This window comes from Dermochelys coriacea, chromosome 7, assembly GCF_009764565.3.
Source record: "Dermochelys coriacea isolate rDerCor1 chromosome 7, rDerCor1.pri.v4, whole genome shotgun sequence".
Taxonomy (NCBI): domain Eukaryota; kingdom Metazoa; phylum Chordata; order Testudines; family Dermochelyidae; genus Dermochelys; species Dermochelys coriacea.
This window is the reverse complement of record NC_050074.1, coordinates 7,050,443-7,069,740: the sequence shown is the minus strand read 5'-3', so window position 1 is coordinate 7,069,740 and position 19,298 is coordinate 7,050,443. Positions and strand designations below refer to the sequence as shown.

At 47.0% G+C, this 19,298-nt stretch overlaps 1 long non-coding RNA gene across 1 annotated transcript; it reads left to right on the top strand.

The window, feature by feature from the left end:
* The first annotated feature begins 1,222 nt into the window (after nt 1–1,222).
* Nucleotides 1,223–5,370, top strand: LOC119859156. The gene is made up of 3 exons (XR_005294116.2): nt 1,223–1,388; nt 2,807–2,905; nt 4,934–5,370. It is a non-coding gene; the product is annotated as an uncharacterized LOC119859156 (long non-coding RNA).
* Nucleotides 5,371–19,298: the final 13,928 nt, after the last annotated feature.

Genomic DNA, 19,298 nt, shown 5'->3' with positions numbered 1-19,298 from the left:
AAGATGCCAATACAGCCTACAATTCTGCAAAGGTTATGCACTTTGGGGCTAAACCATTCCTGTAAGGAGGAACTCTTATCCCTTGCTCATGAAGCTACTTTAGAAAAGGAAATATTTTGCTTTAGATTGCACCAAGGCGTGGATTTTCAAAGCACATACCACAGTCCCTCCTGAATAGGGTTTAGTCCCCTTTCTTCTGCAAATCACTCATACTGGATGCTGTGCAATGTACACCATTTGCAGGAAGGGAGATACACGACAGGCGAATAATGCTGTACTGGACAATGGGGAGACACACTGGTATTTTGAAGAAGGGTTATGACAGATAAGCTCTAGAGGCCTGATTCTGATCTCACCGGTGATTTCAGTGGTGCATCTCCTGATTTATACCAACGCTCATGAAATCAAAATGAGGCCATATACCAGGAACTCACACAGGCCAGGGTTTAACTGTCACTCCAATGAGACATACAAATTTAGCACTTTTAACCCTTCCTCAGCCATCCCTCCAACACCCCTGATCATTTTTATTGTGAGCCTCTGAGCCCCCTTCTATTTCTCAATACTTTTCCAGTCATATGACGCTAGAAATGGAGGGCCAGTGCCTCAGAGGCGTTTATTTAGGTTCCTAATTCCCACTTAAATTAATGGGAACCAGGTGCCTAAATACCATTAAAGATCTAGGCCTGGTTCAATACCCATTCAAATCAACAAGAGCCTCTCCCTTTGCAGCAGCAGGTGCTGGAACAAGCTCTGAATGCAGTACCCCAGGAAGTTGGCTACTATGATGACAGACACTTTTTAAAAAGCCTGATACTGAGTAAATTAAAGGCAGATGCCCCAAAAACAGAGAGAGGGTCTGTTACCTCCATTAAAGGCGTTAGGCTTCCCAAATGAGACTAATTAGCTGACTTCCAGATGATGGATCTGATTTCTTTTATTGGTACACATACAACCATTCCAGTACAAGGCACTGACAGCATGCCCCAGAGTCTGTGCAACTGGAGAGGAAAAGGAGCCCCCAACCCCGATGTTTACAGCCTAACTGCAAAACACAAAGCTCACAAAACAGAGTACCTGCAATGCAAAGATGAGTGTGGCAAAGAACATTGATTCTGCACAGCTGCAGCCAATGGGATGCCTGTATCCTGATGGGTGCGCCAAGCAAGGCAGGCTCAGGCTTACCTGTGTATAATTAGCTACCTCCCAGGTCTGAGTCTGGGCATCAGGTTCTTAAATAAAAAGACTGGATAGGGGCACTGTGCTTATCTCTTCTGATCTCCTATACATCCTAGGTCATTTAATTTGTTCCTGTTATTAATTATTGTCTGAACTAGAGTGTCTTGTTTTAAACCTTTCTAGGAATAGATCATCCCCAGTTGCTCTTGGTAAGTTGGCCCAATGACCATTAACACTTCCTGTTAAAAAATATATGCCTTGTTTCTAGTCTGAATTTGTCTAACTTCAACCTCTAGCCATGGGTATTTATACTCTTATCTGCTAGAGCCATGGGTCAGAGCCTGCAGACCCCTTGGTGCTCAGATAAAAGCTCAATGAGCACCTGGGGGGATGGGGGCTGTAAGATGTGTAGGAAGTAGACAGGTTACTGCAGGACACAGGAGCTGGTTCATCTCTTGGCTTTATTTGGAATGGTTTTGGGGTGGAGAAATAAAACTCAATGAAGCAAAGGGATTGAAATCCTGGTATTGATGGGAGTGCTATTTGATGTGAGTTGGCCTAAGAATGGCTGGCTTCATATTTCTGGGACACCATGCCTTTGCATAGGAAATCTGGGTAAACTCCTTTAACAAGTTGTCCATGCAACCCCCTCAGCTGTGTGGCTTTGCAGAACAAGCCTCTGCTTAGCCTCATGTAAAAATAACCCTATGAGCAATCTCCTAGCCCCAAGCTTTAATGACAGAGCTAGGTTTTTTTTTTAATGATCCCCAGTACAGCAGTTACTCCTTAAAGTGGATTTACATTACAGCCAGTTGCTATGAGGCTATTTTATTAGTATAGTAAATACAGAGAGGAAAGGACAGCTTTATTCCTGTGGTTGTGTGTGCTTTGCTCCACTCTAATTCACAACTTGATTGGTGTCAAAGCCAGGGGGACTCGGCTCTTTCCTGGCTAGAGTCCCTGGGTGTCAGTCCTGGTCCCCTTTATTGCTCATCTTAAAACAGGCCTCACTGCTTAGGGGAAAACTGGTGTGTGAAGAACCAGAGTCTGTGATGTGGGAGAGTGTGGATTAGAGCAGTATGAGAGAACTCGTGTGGGCCTCGGGGTGGGATGGGAATATTCACAGCCATACCTGTGCAATGGTTACTGTGGAGATTGAGGGATGGTAGCATCTGCCTCTTTCACACACACCTCCTACGTTGTCCCCCATGTGTGCACACTCCACAAGGGCTGGCTTAAACTCCATTCCTTGCTGCCCTAATCTCGAGGGATCTGTTTACATGCCAATTAGACATCCGTGGCTGGCCCATGCCACCTGACTTAGGCTCATGGTGTTGGCCCGAGATAGTTGGAACTAGGTTTTACTTTACAAAAGATGGGCCTATCTGCAGTGTTCTACCCTATCCGCATCTATCATTGGTAATTGTGTGATTAAGACAAAGGCAGACTGAGTTTGCAAACCGGTGATAATTATTTAAGAACAGGCTAGGACTCCCTGCAAACTAAGAACACAGTAACAGCTTGGTTGTTAACACAAATGATGTAAATGGGGATGACCTAGAGCCCCAAACCTTGTACACAGTGGGGTACAGAGGACTAAACAAGAAGGACTATCCATATCTTGCAGACACTGGACAGGAGAACAGGAACACAGATGGGAACCAGGGTCTCAGGGAGAGGTGCCAGGAACTAAAACAGAAACCGGACCTCAGGAACTTCAGTGACAGTAAGTAGATCTTCAGAATGGTGTCTTCTGTCTTCTATTCTTGATCTCGTCGTCCTGTGTGCTGACTGCGAACGCTAGCTCACGTGATGATGGAACCAGTGAGTGGAGGTAAGTCAAGGGAACCTTGGTGTAGATGTTACTGGTGCACCTCAAGTCCTAATCTCTCAGGGCTCTAGCTGGTATTCTATGGGAGGGCTTCTACGCCTCACTGGGATGACCTGCTGTCACAGCATCCAGAGACACAGAGCGCCCCTCAGAGAGTGACACTCCCTTGTAGGCGTTCTCTGTTGCTAGGTGGATTCTACTGCCACGAGACGCCTTTCTTGTTTTGGCGCTAAAAGTTGAAGGAGAACGGATGCCAAGATGGAGGACAGGTTGCCCTTTTACCAATCCGAAAGGGTGACTGTAACTTAGCCTGAGCCCTGTTGTTGGGTAGGAAAAGAGGCTGTTTAACTGGAAAGTAGAGGCTCGCCCAAGCCTTTGGACCCTCACACAGTCCTAGAGTCCAGGCTGCGGTCTAGCCTAAATGTGTACACTGCAATTGAACAGCCCCTTAGCCCAGGCCCTGGAAGCCCAAGTCAGCTGGCATGGACGAGCCATGGGTGCCTAACTGCAGTATAGACATACTCTATGGTCAGGGCCGGTGCAACAACTAGGCGGTCGCCTAGGGCGTCAAGTGGTTGGGGGCACCAAAAAGCGGTGCCCTGGTGCACCAGGAGGAGATGCCTTCTGGAGGCACCGGAGAGCCAGAGCATCGGCTTGCGTGAGCGGTGAGCCCCAGCCATGGAGGAGCCGGCGCGGCACAGGGGGGCAGTCAGGACAGGGAGCAGGGGGGGTTAGATGGATTGGGAGTTCTGGGGGGGGGGGGGTGTTGGATGGGGCGTGGGAGTCCTGGGCGTCTGTCTGAGGGTGGGGGTGTGGATAAGGGTTGGGGCAGTCAGGGGATGGGTAGGATCCTAGGGGGGCAGTTAGAGTTGGGGGGGTCTCGGGAGGGGGCAGCCAGGGGACAAGGAACAGGGAGGCGTAGGTAGGGGGTGGGGTTCTGGGGGAGAGTTGGGGCAGGGGTCCCAGGAGGGGGCAGTCAGAGGACAAGGAGCGGGGGAGTGGACTGTGGATTCTGAGGGGGGCAGACGGGGTGGGAAGTGGGAGGGAGTGGATGGGGGCAGGGCTAGGGAGGGCTCTCCCCCGTCCTCTTTTTTGATTGTTGAAATATGGTAACCCTAGGTGAGGGGGAAGCTGGGGGGCGCACGGGGGCTAGTGCCCACATGCATCCACTGCAGGAGCCCCCGGGGGGGGTGCCAGGCCTCAGCCAGGGCAGGGAGTGTGGCTGCTCCCCGCTAGCAGCGCCACCGCCTTTGCAGGGCTGCTGCCCCTCTGTGCCATGCCGGCGGCTCTATGGCTGGAGCTCACTGCCCCACAAGCCGACGCTCTGGCTCTCCTGTGCCTCCAGAAGGCGGCTCCTCCCTGCCGAGCTGCTGCAGTGGCCCAAGCCCGGCAAAGCCAGTGAGTGGACTTAGGGCAGGGGCCGCCGGGGTGGAGTGGGGAGGGCTCGCGGGGGGGCTGTGCACCCTCCAGGGGAGTTCAGGGGGTAGGGAGGGGGGAACCTGGTCTGGGGAGCAACCCCAGGCACATGTGGGCAGGCTGGCCCTAGGGCCTATAAAGGCTCATTGGGATTTACCCCTCAATGAACCAATGGGCGGGGGGGGGCAAGGTGGAAGTTTCGCCTAGGGTGCAAAATATCCTTGCACCGGCCCTGCCTCTGGGGCTTGCAGCCGTGGTGAATGGGTAAGGCACAGTGCCCCAACGATGCTTCCTCATCTGGCCTCCATTGTACCCCTGAATACGACCAGCTCCTGTGGAGATAGTGCAGAACAGAATTTATGCCTGGTGTATAAGGACTGTTAAGTGGGTGAGTGGGAGTTTATGGCCCTGGCATAACAGGGCTGTAGGGCAACTGTAAATTTGACCCAGCGCTTCAAGGAGCAATGGGTAGATGGGCCCATTAAACATCCTTCTGTGTTTGTCTAGGGAGGACATGTTAAAATCGCAGACATGAGGGAGTGACAGTCAAGCTGTCTGGCCCCAAGGAATTCCTTCTGAGAGGCAGTGCTCCTTTTCTGCAGTACCAAGCAGCGTGTGGTGTGTGTACACAAAATGCTATAAAACCCCACTCGAGAGAAAAATAAAGTTTTTTAATGAAACGGGGGGGAAAGGAAGAGATCTCAGTGGACTGGGATGTACTGAGAGCAAACCCCATTGCATTGGTATAGGTACCACACCAAGTACCATTAGTCCCATCAACCCGACTAGTAACTCCAATGGTAACAGTACTGACAGTGAAGCAATATAGCATGGGCCTAATTCTCTACTAGCTTAACACTATTGAAATCTGCAGTCACAAGCAGATAACTTGGGCTGGCGTATTTAGTGGAGAATGGTAGGGGAATCAGAACCAGCGTAGGTAATCAAGTAGTGTCATGGAGCATCTACATTTTATGTGGTCAGTGCCAAGGTGCAAAATCTGGTAACTTGCACAGGCAAGTTACACAAACACGTGAGGCTGCATCTACACTATGAGCTAGGAAGATGATTTCCCCTGCTCACGGAAGGTCTCATCAAGCTAGCACAAGCGGTATAGCCAGGGCAGGATTAACCTTTTCCGGGCCCAGTGCCAAACATATTTTTGGGCCCCCCGTGGAGGTCATGGATGGGTCAGCCCCTTGAGTGAGGGCAGCCCCTCTCTGCCTAATGCGAGGGCACTATTTACAAACCAGCAATTGTCAGATGCACAGGGTCCTGTGCTGCCAGCAGACCCATTCCCCTTGGGGACAGGCTCATGGCATGCTGCCCAACGCCCCCCCCAACTCCTTATGGCCAGAGCCCCCCTGGACCCACTATGCCCAGTGGCCCTACCCCCAAAATGCACAGCACCCTGCACAATACCACCCCTGCCCACAGCCCCATCACAACTGCCCAGCACCCCCCCTCCCTAGTGGCCCAACACACACACCCCTTCCCCGCCTGCTGGGAGGTGACTGTGTCTGCCGGATTGAGCTGGCAGTGCAGCTAGGGCTGGGAATCATGCTTGTCCCCTTGGGAGTGATGGAGGAGCCCAGTCAAGCCCCCCACACTGTATCCCACCTGTACATGGCTGAGACTGGCCAGGCTTCTTCACCAATCCCAGGAGGCTCAGCTCCGGGGAGACAGGCGGGGCCCCACAGGTAGTAGGAAGCAGAGAGCTGGAGGTGCACTGGGGTCCAGCCAGGGGGCTGAGAGGAGCAGCGGGTGGGGCCACGGAGCCGAGAGGAGCAAGTGGTGGGCAGGGGGGTCTTGGGGTACAGTGCAAGCGGAGCAGGTCAGGGCCCCTTCTGAGCATAGGCCTCGCTCCATGGAGCCACTGGAGCCATTGTAAACCTGGCACTGGGTATAGCCACCCTAGTGTGTGTCGTGACACTGGGGGTGAAGCTTAGCCATGCCAAGTACGTATTCACCAGTTTCAGGCTGATTTGATCTCAGCATGGCTAAGCTATGCCTCCACTGCTGCTATTCGTGCTATTGTGGCTATGCTGCCATTTGTACTTGCGCTACCTCAATGAGAGCTAGTGGAAGTATGGCTACACAAGCAGGGCAATTTCATGGTGCTGGTGGAGCCTTAGGGTCACGTGCACCCATTGGAGAATCTGGTCCTAGATGTTTTGACAGTTTGGATGCTTATCCAAACTGATTGTTTGTTTATCTAAAGCCAAACTTTTAGAGGGTCACCTCTTGCTAATTTCAAGTGAGGTTCGAGTCTGAAAAGTGACTGTATTAAAATAGCAATTTCTTGTTCCTCAGTTCTGCTATTTTATGTATTCACAAAAAGAAAAGGAGGACTTGTGGCACCTTAGAGACTAACAAATTTATTTGAGCATAAGCTTTCGTGAGCTACAGCTCACTTCATCGGATGCATTTGGTGGAAAAAACAGAGGAGAGATTTATATACACACACACAGAGAACATGAAACAATGGGTTTATCATACACACTGTAAGGAGAGTGATCACTTAAGATAAGCCATCAACAGCAGCAGGGGGGGGAAAGGAGGAAAACCTTTCATGGTGACAAGCAAGGTAGGCTAATTCCAGCAGTTAACAAGAATATCAGAGGAACAGTGGGGGGTAGGAGGGAGAAATAACGTGGGGAAATAGTTTTACTTTGTGTAATGACTCATCCATTCCCAGTCTCTATTCAAGCCTAAGTTAATTGTATCCAGTTTGCAAATTAATTCCAATTCAGCAGTCTCTCGTTGGAGTCTGTTTTTGAAGCTTTTTTGTTGAAGGATAGCCACTCTAAGATCTGTGATCGAGTGACCAGAGAGATTGAAGTGTTCTCCAACTGGTTTTTGAATGTTATAATTCTTGACGTCTGATTTGTGTCCATTCATTCTTTTACGTAGAGACTGTCCAGTTTGGCCAATGTACATGGCAGAGGGGCATTGCTGGCACATGATGGCATATATCACATTGGTAGATGCGCAGGTGAACGAGCCTCTGATAGTGTGGCTTATGTGATTAGACCCTATGATGGTATCCCCTGAATAGATATGTGGACAGAGTTGGCAACGGGCTTTGTTGCAAGGATAGGTTCCTGGGTTAGTGGTTCTGTTGTGTGGTGTGTGGTTGCTGGTGAGTATTTGCTTCAGATTGGGGGGCTGTCTGTAAGCAAGGACTGGTCTGTCTCCCAAGATCTGTGAGAGTGATGGCTCGTCCTTCAGGATAGGTTGTAGATCCTTGATGATGCGTTGGAGAGGTTTTAGTTGGGGGCTGAAGGTGATGGCTAGTGGCGTTCTGTTGTTTTCTTTGTTGGGCCTGTCCTGTAGTAGGTGACGTCTGGGTACTCTTCTGGCTCTGTCAATCTGTTTCTTCACTTCAGCAGGTGGGTATTGTAGTTGTAGGAATGCATGATAGAGATCTTGTAGGTGTTTGTCTCTGTCTGAGGGGTTGGAGCAAATGCGGTTATATCGTAGCGCTTGGCTGTAGACAATGGATCGAGTGGTATGATCTGGATGAAAGCTAGAGGCATGTAGGTAGGAATAGCGGTCAGTAGGTTTCCGATATAGGGTGGTGGTTATGTGACCATCGCTTATTAGCACCGTAGTGTCCAGGAAGTGGATCTCTTGTGTGGACTGGTCCAGGCTGAGGTTGATGGTGGGATGGAAATTGTTGAAATCATGGTGGAATTCCTCAAGAGCTTCTTTTCCATGGGTCCAGATGATGAAGATGTCATCAATGTAGCGCAAGTAGAGTAGGGGCATTAGGGGACGAGAGCTGAGGAAGCGTTGTTCTAAGTCAGCCATAAAAATGTTGGCATACTGTGGGGCCATGCGGGTACCCATCGCAGTGCTGCTGATTTGAAGGTATACATTGTCACCAAATGTGAAATAGTTATGGGTCAGGACAAAGTCACAAAGTTCAGCCACCAGGTTAGCCGTGACAGTATCGGGGATACTGTTCCTGACGGCTTGTAGTCCATCTTTGTGTGGAGTGTTGGTTTAGAGGCTTCTACATCCATAGTGGCTAGGATGGTGTTTTTAGGAAGATCACCAATGGACTGTAGTTTCCTCAGGAAATCGGTGGTGTCTCGAAGATAGCTGGGAGTGCTGGTAACGAAGGGCCTGAGGAGGGAGTCTACATAGCCAGACAATCCTGCTGTCAGGGTTCCAATGCCTGAGATGATGGGGCGTCCAGGATTTCCAGGTTTATGGATCTTTTAGAATTGTTTTTCAGGGGATAACTGCACTTTAACCCAAATTAAGCTTTGGCGAATCCTCTCAAGCAAGCTGGATTTTCCTTTGTGGTGCTTGCAAGGCTAAGGAAACCTTGTTACTTGCTGTCACTTTAAATTTTCCTTTTCATAGTCCCGTCCCGTCCCTTTGACCCTCAGCGTGCTGATTTTCTGGGACACAATGTCTGTACCTGCTCACAATGAAGTCAACTGGAAGATACCCATGCACTCCACAGGGAGCAGGATCAAACTCATAGTCGCAATTGACTCTGCACCATCCTCCTGTGAAAGATATGGCCATTTTCTGCAATATACCTCACTGAATTATCTTTGCGGTTCAGCGTATTAAATTCCGAGTTTATGTATTATTGTGGGCTGGGATTGTATGTAGCCTCTCAAGGGAGGCCACATCCTAGGAGTTCAAAGGACTATACTGAAAATGTACAAGACAAGAATGGGGCCTTTTGGAATAATTAAGCGTGAAGTGGATTTCCTGGGGCGAGGGAGAGGTGAATGCAAATTCCCCATCCCCGGTTATGCAAAAACCCAGCCTTTTGAAGCTACTGCCTGAGAAGAGGGTCCACCTCTGCTGATTACAGAATGCTAAAATCAAAGACCCAGGCTGCCTAAAGAAAGGGGCTGATGTACCCAATCTTTGTTTTGGTTTTGAATAGAATCCGGGACTCCTGACTCTCAATCTCCTGTTCGTTAAATTACAACACCAAGCTTATGCTCAAATAAATTTGTTAGTCTCTAAGGTGCCACAAGTACTCCTTTTCTTAACACCAATACACTGAAACTAGGCACCAGGATGATGATTCTCTAAATTCAGCACTCTGTCCTCAGCCCCTGGGGGCATAGAACGACCTTTGTCAATTAACCTTTTGCAAAATGTGTATATACAAAAATATTCTACAAACAAATGATCTTCTCTCTGCACATGTGACAGTGAAGAGGTTCACGGGAGGTACAAATCTGCGGTCTTACAGTTTTTGAGTTTCCCTGGCTCTCTGCAAACTGTTGCTGAGCTATGCTGCTGCTTGCCTCCAATAGTAACAAACAAGGCAGCTTAGAAATATTGAGCAATCAGACTTCCCCACTCATTTCTCCTTGTCCTCTAGGTGTTTCAGATAAGTGAATGAATGAGAGAAGTGAGACTCAAATTATCATGTAAATTATCGGAAGCAAGCAACAGTCAAGTGGGGATTAAGAAGCCTGCTCTGCTGAAAGGTTAGGCCGTATCCCTTACATAGGTACCTGAACTTATGCCAAATCCTTCTTCATACTGGAGAGAGAGCGAGTAATAAATATGTTGAACACCCTATTAGTGCCTCTGGATTTTTGGTGGGGTCATATCACTTTTGATAAAGGTGGAGGAGAAGGCCTGTCTGGCCAGATTCCTCCCTGCTATAGCCCCACAGACTTCTGGAGAGCTATGGCGGAAATGGATTTTCCTTTTCCTGACATAAGCCTCTTTAAAATAGAGTAAAATCTCTGACCAGAATCTCTAGATTTGTATTATCCCCCTCCACCTCCCTCAGAACCCTATGTCGGGATTGGCATGGCCCCAACTGTCACCATCATATCAGGTCCCCTACAAACAGTAATACAGGTCCTCGTGTCACCTCGTATCATCCTCTTCATTTTACTAACAGGAAACTGATGGTTGGAGACATCAGACTTGATCCAGAGACTTCAAAGTCAATGGAAAGACTCCCATTGACTTAATGGCTTTGGATCAGGACCAAAGTGACTTGCTCAAAAAGTCTCTGCACCAGTCAAGGCTTGAACCCAAATCTCCTGAAATAATGAATACGGCCTCATTATTAGCCCTATCAAAGTTCAAAAAAGATTTTGGTGTGATTAAAGGGGAGGGATAGCTCAGTGGTTTGAGCATTGGCTTGCTAAACCCAGGGTTGTGAGTTCAATCCTTGAGGGGGCCATTTTGGGATCTGGGACAAAATTGGGGATTGGTCCTATTTTGAGCAGGGGGTTGGACTAGATGGACTCCTGAGGTCCTATCCAACCCTGATATTCTATGAAAATATGAAGCAGATCAGAGGCTGCCGAGCCTGGAAATGCACTGAACGATGACAATAAGCATGTCTGTATTAATTTAATTTTGCTACACCATTGTAGCAACTAGTGTCTAGTGGGTACCAGTTTTAAAATTATACATATAAAATGCAGTCTGCTACAGTAGTGACCCCATCGAATAGCCACACCACATTAGCTGTTAGATAACAGACTACATTGCACCTTGTCTGGTGTTACAGGCTTGAAATTTCATCAAGGTGATCTCAAGATGCAATAAATTGTGCAAGTGAAGATCATGCATTTTAAACACACATACCCGCAGTCAGACTGCCAACTACCTATAGTGCCAATGTCAGGCAATGAAATTACAGCCCTACCACTGAAATAAGATGCTATTCTAGTATGTTGCTGTTCTCATTATAATCTATGTTATGAGAATGGATGAATGTGCTTTGTTCCGTTCTTGGTATTAAAATAAAAAGGAGGGTTTTTTCTTTCATCTTCTGTTCTCATCCCCAGCATTAGCTATCAAAATGAGTTATCACTCTGCTGGCAGGGCCTTGATAGATCTTCATTTTCACTGTATGCTCTCACTCACTTTTGTGACTAAGATTACTAGAGTAGAAAATAGCATGCCATTAATCCATTCCTCAGGCGCTAGGAGTACTAAAATGGAATTAGGTTAATGGGGGGGGGGGGGAGGCACAAAATGTGCCTGTCCCATGATCAAAGATAGTAACAAAAGGGAAGGAGATGGTACCAAATTAAGCAAGGCTGGGGCTGAAAGGTAGAACTCAAAGGTCAGCTGACATCTCTGCTTAGCTGTACACCAGGATTTTTCTGTACTCCAGATCCTTTGGGGGGAGCCCAAAGGCCAATTACAACAAAACATATAAAAAAATTGTACCCGGCACCACCATGTTTGTTTGACTGTATGTTCTATCCCCATCCCTAGCTGAGATCAGACCCATTTTGTGCCCTGTGTCTGCTTTTGCAATGCTCAGGACAATGGGGGCTCCGGTCATGATTTGGCCTTTGGGTGCTACATAACATAAATGTTAACAATAAACATGGGACTAATATTTCTATGCAGATATTTCTTGCCCCCTACTAAGGCTCTTCCAACAGGCTCTATTGCCATTGGACAATTGCGTCCTCCCACAAGCAACCCCACTCTACTAGTGCCACCAAATCAAGTGATCCAGTGCTCCCAGTTCTTGTCTTGTTATAAATGAGTCCGGTGATCTGTTACCACAGTATTTCCCACTGCCCTTACCACTTCCACAGCTAGACTCTTAGGGTATGTCGACACTGCAATCGAAAACCCATGGCTGGCTGGCCTGTGCTGGCTGACTGGGGCTCGCAGGGCTTGGGCTAAGGGGATGTTTAATTGTCCTGTAGACATTTGGGCTCAGGTTGCAGCCTGGGCTCTTGGACCTTGCAAGGTGGGAGGGTCCCAGAACTTGGGTTGCAGCCCCAGCCTGAACATCTATACCACAATTAAACAGCCCCTTAGCCTGTGCCCTGAGAGCCTGAGTCAGCTGGGATGGGCCAGCTGCAGGTTTTTAATTGACGTGCAGTAGACAGACCCTTAAAGGGCAGGAGGGGGGCATCCCAAAACCTGGGACCTCTGACCCCTTATACTATGTGGCTAGCTGGTCTGTTCTTCTACCAGTGTCCGTGGGAAGCTGCAGAGGGCACTGAAGCAGCATAGCACATGCGGCTTCAGACAAGTCACTTCATCTCTCCACTAAAGCTGGTTGAACATTTTCTGTGGAAACACTTTTTGACAAACGGCTTTTGACCAAACGGAAAATGTCTGACAAATGTTGAGTTTTCATTTAATTTTTATCAGCATGAAACTGAATTTTTTAAAACGGAAAATGTTTGATTTTAAAAAACAGGGAAACATTTCACTTTCACTGATTTTTTTTTTTGTGGCAAGAAAATATAATTTCCCACCCAGTTGTACTCCCAATACCTCAGTTTACTTGTCTGTAAAATTGGGGGAAAGACCTACTGCAGAGGTGGACCTTGCTTGTCTTGGAGAAAATATGAGAAGAGCCTCTTCAATTTCTTTCTACCCGCTATTTCACCGGGGGGGGGGCACCCACATCATTCTCAGCCCTTCCATCTTCCTGTTTAGAATAGGAACCTCGTTATTAGGGTCATGGATGCCCCTGCACTTCGACCTCTGTCAGGGCCCCATAAGGTACAGAGGCATCACATGGAAGTGTGATGTTTTGGACCAGCTCTGAGTGGTGAGTTGCATATGGAGCTAGTTGAAATATTTCTTATTTTGATTTAACAAAATAAAATAAGTTTGGGGTTTTTATTTAGGAAAATGTTCCTAAAAACATCCTTCATTCCCAACCAGCTTTAAGTGTGAGAATTGTTGCAAAGAACTTTGCAACTATAAAATGTCATAAGTGTTAAGTACTGAATTACGTTATCATCAGGCTGGTAGCTAACACTGCCATTGTCTTCAAGATCTTCCAGCCTTCCTCTCCTAAGGCATTCCATGCTCGCTCAACATATTTAGAAAACTGGGAACTTTGTTTATGGGGAAGAGATTTGCCTAAGCTATTAAGTTCACAACAAACTCCAAACATCACCAAGATCAGGGGAGTGTTTGGAGCTAGGGATGTGGTTTGGGCCCAATCTCTGTTACAGAGTGCAGAATTGCATAGCTCTGCAGCTTCAGTTCAGTTTTGAAGGCATCCCTGAGCTCTGCCCATTCAAGTCAATAGGCAACAACATATTTAAATGGCCAGGTCTCCCTCCTGCTGTCTTATAAATGGTAATGAGGAGATAACGTGGCTGTCAGCTAATAGATCATTACTCTCTTAGTCTATACATTTATAGAAAACTGACCTTTAACAATTTAACAAGTCACTTAGTTCCATGAAAATGTAGTGTCTGGACCAGATCTCCAGATCTGAGCAGCTCTAAACTATGGGGACTCTCAGAGGTGGATCCAAACTTCAGAGGAGACTCCTGTCTCTGAATGGACCAAATCTAACCCTCAGCCCCAAATGACCTCAAACACTGGGAACCTGGGTGTGAGTCCAGATCCACCTCCAAACTGTAGAAGTCTGATCCCCAGCTGCTTTTAACAGGTCTTGGGCTGGAGTCTGGTCCAGACACTAGATTTTCATTTTCATGGGCTGGAGTCTGAGTTGGTGTCGCTCCAACGAGGTCAGTGGATTCACCCTGACTTGCACCATCTTGAGGATCTGCTCCCTGCTGCTTACATCTGCCATTCCTGTAAGATAACCCCATTGCAGAATGAAAGACAGTGAGGCAGAGTCAACAGAGAAAATGTATTACTTGGACAAATCTCTTCATTGAATACATGAGCTCTACCTTCTCTTTTGCCTTTTGCTTGAGCGGGATCATGAGGGATGTACAACTTATGCCATGGGAGGGGACAGGCTATAACCTCATGAAGTCATTCCATTGTGGAGGAGTGTCTTCCCAGTAACCTCATGCATCTCCTAGCATTCAAAAGTGGGCCAGGGCCATCTGTGCCTCTAAGACCACTCTCGGCCCCAGCACCACCCCCTTGCCACTCCACTTCCTGGTAGCAAGCCCCCAACTGAGCCACAATACCAAGGACTTCCTGGCCTTGGCACCACCCCAGTCATGGAAGGGGCTCCATGTAAACAGTAATACAACTGGAGGACTCTAACCCCACATAATTTCTAAGGAAATGATCTTATTGTCGGGGGAATGGGGGAGGAGATGTGTAGTTTCCTGGCCACACCCCATGCATACCCAGTCTTCACCCCCTCCCACCATGCTCGTTCCAACCTCACAGCTAGGCCTCTGTGCCCCTCTGCCACAGTTCTTTTTGGGATAACACCTCCCTCTCCATGTTTGGTTTGATGCCCATAGGGTATTCTTCCATTATGGGTCTGATGCAAAGCCTATTGACGTCAATAGGAATATTTCCCTAGACTGCAAGGGGCTTTGGCTCAAACACCATAATGGTACAGTCTCTTCATAGAGAAGCAAAGTTGAGTTGAACCCTTTGTTCTAACAGCAAAGCTCTAAAATTTGAATATTTCACACATTAAAATGATCAGAAATGTTTATATTGGACCAGTACTTGCAGTCGTTGCTCAGAAAAAAACTCCCATTAAAGTGAGTGAGAATTTTACCAGAGTGAGAATTAGAGAATTTGACCTTACGTCATTTTTTTTCTGTTTTGCAAGATTTCTTGTGGCCTTCAGCATAGAGAACCTTGAAATATATGTAAACATATGTAACCCTTCTGCCCGTAAGAGTTGGCAGCAACAAGGGCCAGGTTCAGTATCTAGGGGTTCCATTCCAATAACACAATGCAAAACCAGCTCGAGCCCCCACCCAGTGACCTGGGACAAATATATACCATCCCCACTGGGCGCCTCTAAGAGGCAATGCTTCCCCTCTTGCAAGCACAGAGTCTGAGTGTAGCAAACGCCTTTTAATAACAGAGAGAAACAATGTGGCATTATGTTGGGGAAACACCACCAACAGGATTCATAACACAACCCATGATAAAAAAACCCACCCCAAGCAAATTGGGCCTTTGGTTCTTGAGTCCAGCAACCCAAAAGTCACCCAAAGTCCCAAAACCCAAAAGTCTCTGTCCCTGGTCAGTGCAGTCCCAGAGTTCAAAAGTTTATCTGCAGAGTTTTACCTCCCAACCTGGGTGGAAATGGGAGCTTAAGGGGCACCTTACGTGGTCTGAAGCCAATTGCCCCACCTCTCTGTGGGGGCTCTGCTCTGCTCCACCAGCCATCCCACGAGTCGCTCTGCTCTAGCAGCCACTCCACTCCAGCCACCCCGCAAACTGTTCCGCTCCACCAGCCGCCCCATGAGCTCCTGCGAACTGCTCCGCAATATAGCCCCCCCCACTACTTAACACAACACCCAGAGTAATTTTAGCTCTTTGGTGATTTCAGCTTGTAGTAGGGGAGCCTCAGTGCTGTTGCACCATTGGCCCAAAGTGATTTCAGCTTAGCAGCCTGTAACTGGACTCCTATTGCAACTCACTTCATCGGATGCAGTGAGCTGTAGCTCACGAAAGCTTATGCTCAAATAAATTTGTTAGTCTCTAAGGTGCCACAAGTACTCCTTTTCTTTTTAAGAGTTACTTAAATCACTGAATCCTCACAAGAAAACCAAACCAAAAATGTGGCAATTCTGACTGGGTATGCTATCCCTAACAGGCTTTATCAATGCATGAGATAAAATGTATGTAATAGTCTGAATGCTGACAGCAGATCTGTCATAGAGAAATGGATTTAAAAGTTTGAAGGCACCTCTTCTGTATGGAAAACTCTCTCAGACCCTATCCACGTTACAGAGCAATTGTTTTAATCATTTATTTTATTTGGTCACCTTGTTTATTTCTGTCACTCTGTTCATTAGAACTGTTGGTAATGAATTCCAACTAGAGCCAACTTGGCTCTGTTAAGTCCTGCCTCCAACCTTTGTTACAGGTACACATATTGAACTTCATTTTAGTAATCTATTAAAAGGACGTTGCTCACTGTAGTCTCCCCAATTAATGTGCCAGAAAATGAATGGTTTTCACAGACACTATGAATAAAAAAGGGTAAGTGAATCAAAAAAGCAGGGGACAGTAGAGCCACTTACTATGATTCAAATCCTTAAAGGAAACCAGAGTTCCTTACATTAAACTGCCCCAAAGTAGTGCCAATGGGCTATGCATCTGTTCTTAACCAAAGGTGGGCAGTCCTGACACCTAATTGAGATGCAGAAGGGAACAGCAATGCAGACTTTTCTCAACCAAAGCTGAGAATCACCAGAGACTGCATTAAAAAAGTCTTTCCACTGCCGGCAACTCTGTTAAATAAACAGTGATCGCTTAGAGGCTTTTTCGGTGAAATCACAAGTCAGGCTTGTTTGTTCACCCCACACTCATCCCAGCCAGTGGAGCAGCCATCTGTCTTTCAGGTCACTGGTGAGATGTGAGGAGTAAATCACAAATCCAAGGAGTACTTGTGGCACCTTAGAGACTAAATTTGTTAGTCTCTAAGGTGCCACAAGTACTCCTTTTTCTTTTTGCAAATACAGACTAACACGGCTGCTACTCTAAAACCTGTCACAAATCCAAGGTCTCTCATGCAGAGACACAGCAGCCCTTTCAGTTGCAAACACGCAGACGTGGTTTGGGGTGAGCACAGCACTAGGATAATAAAGCTGAGAGCTTCCACTGCCATCCACAAAGCTACTCTTCTTTCATTAGCTGCATCAGACTCATTCTGGTTCTTTTCACCCTGGTGTACAAATGCATGCTGCCCTTTTCGCTATGTGTTTGTGAGAGGTGGTCCTAGCTACAAGTAGGCAGCAAGGCCATGAGACTGCATTTGTTTTAATGTTCCCTGCAGACAGTTGTTGTCCCCTCTCATCCCTACACGGCTACCATCACCTCTTGTCCTGTAAGAGGAAGAGAGAAATTCAATGACAAAAAGTGAGATTTGGGAAATGCGGAGGAACAGAACAGGTGGCAGGTGGGGAAGGGAATGGATATTGGGAAATATCAGAAGATGGAAATGCCGGTAGAGAAGTTAGAGAGGCAGTCAGAGTGCAGGGGAATGGGGCAGAAGAAATATGTTAAATCTCACATCTTGGTACCTTTTAGGAGCTATATGCCACTAGAAAGCTTTCTAATGAGAAATGCAGCACCTGCTTCCAGCCTTGGATTTTTCCAAAACATTAGACCTTTAAATCAGCACATTTATTCTAATAATCTATTTAATATCAGTTTTAGAGGTTTCTAAATGTTCTTAGTTCATTTTTTTTCCTCTCTGAGCCCTGTCCAGCTGGACCCAAAACTAAGGGAGCCTGGCTCTTCGGTAGGACTGACAGAAAAAACTTCCAACAATCACTTTAAAAACTCTCTAAAAGGGGGAGGATATATACACATGCCATATACATAGCCCCCCCCCCCCAGGAGATGGGAGTGTGGAGGTGAGAGATAAATACTGTATTGGCTCTTATTTGGGATGATCATCCATAGCCAGCAGTACAAAGGAAGGGGCTTCAGTTCAAGTCACTTCTTTCCAAAAGAACAATGGTCTTCATCTCACCACCCAGGTGTGGGGTTGGAACAGTTACATCGTCATTATTTTTTGTATTACAGTAGAACCTAGGGCCTCCAATATACAGTCACATAGTGAGAGATCGACCCCACTCTGGAGGGCTTACCATTTAATAGAGAAGACCGGATGGGAAGGGGAGCAGAAGCACAGAGAACAGAAGTGACTTACCCAAGTTCACACAGCAGGTTAACGGAATAGTTGGGAATAGGACCCGGGGTGAAATTCTTTGCTGTACCTCTAAGAGATGAAGTCCAAAATTCACAGCCCAGCTGGGAGTGGGAGCTAACGTGGGTTTCAGCCACTTTTCATCCTCTCAATCCAGGGCTGCCCCAGGGATGGCGAGGGCCCCACAGCAACTTAGAAGCCCCCAGGGCTGTTACCCATGCAACATTCTCTGTTACACACTCTCGGGGCACCCACCTTTACCCAGTTCCTACACCTCAAGGCATAACCCTCTTAATTTAGTCACCCCCACCCTTACCCCGTTCCTAGGGCTCAGATGTAACCCTGCGGATTTGCAGGACCTTTTACCAGTGAAAGAGCCTTACACAGTAGTACCCTTATCCTCTATTTATTAACAATCACCAAAAACAGACTGCAGACGCTACACATACAGTGCTCGCCATTCCCAATAAGACACATGAACTTTTCTTGATGGCCAGTCACGATCAGGTCTATCTGGGGGACACCAATTTCTGCATGATGTCATTGGCAGAGTGTTGAGGTCTGGCAGCTCTGATCTTTGGGGCTGTGTCCTGGAGTTGGTTCCCAAAGAACTTCCTTTTGGACCCAGTTTATATAGTGAAATTTGAGTCCTTTTTAGCTATACCTTAACCAATCGTTATACTAAAATTTTACTAACCAATCCTAGCGTAGTGTAACAAAATTCTCTAACCAATCCTACCCCACGACCTTAATTAATTTACACCTAACAAAATTAATTATGTAACAGACAGAAACAATTAAAGAGCCAGACAGAGACCATACAGATAAACAATAGGGAAGTGGGGACAATAATAACAAAACAATAAAGAAATGGGGATTTCACAACCACAACTATTGATGAGTTTCAGAGTAGCAGCCGTGTTAGCCTGTATCCACAAAAAGAAAAGGAGTACTTGTGGCACCTTAGAGACTAACAAATTTATTTGAGCATAAGCTTTCGTGAGCTACAGCTCCCTTCATCGGATGCGTTCAGTGGAAAATACAGTGGAGAGATTTATATACACAGAGAACATGAAACAATGAGTGTTACTGTACGCACTGTAAGGAGAGTGATCAGGTAAGGTGAGCTAATAGCTCACTCTCCTTACAGTGTGTATGGTAACACCCATAGCTCATCTTACCTGATCGCTCTCATTACAGTGTGTACGGTAACACCCATTGTTTCATGTTCTCTGTGTATATAAATCTCCCCACTGTATTTTCCACTGAATGCATCTAATGAAGGGAGCTGTAGCTCACAAAAGCTTATGCTCA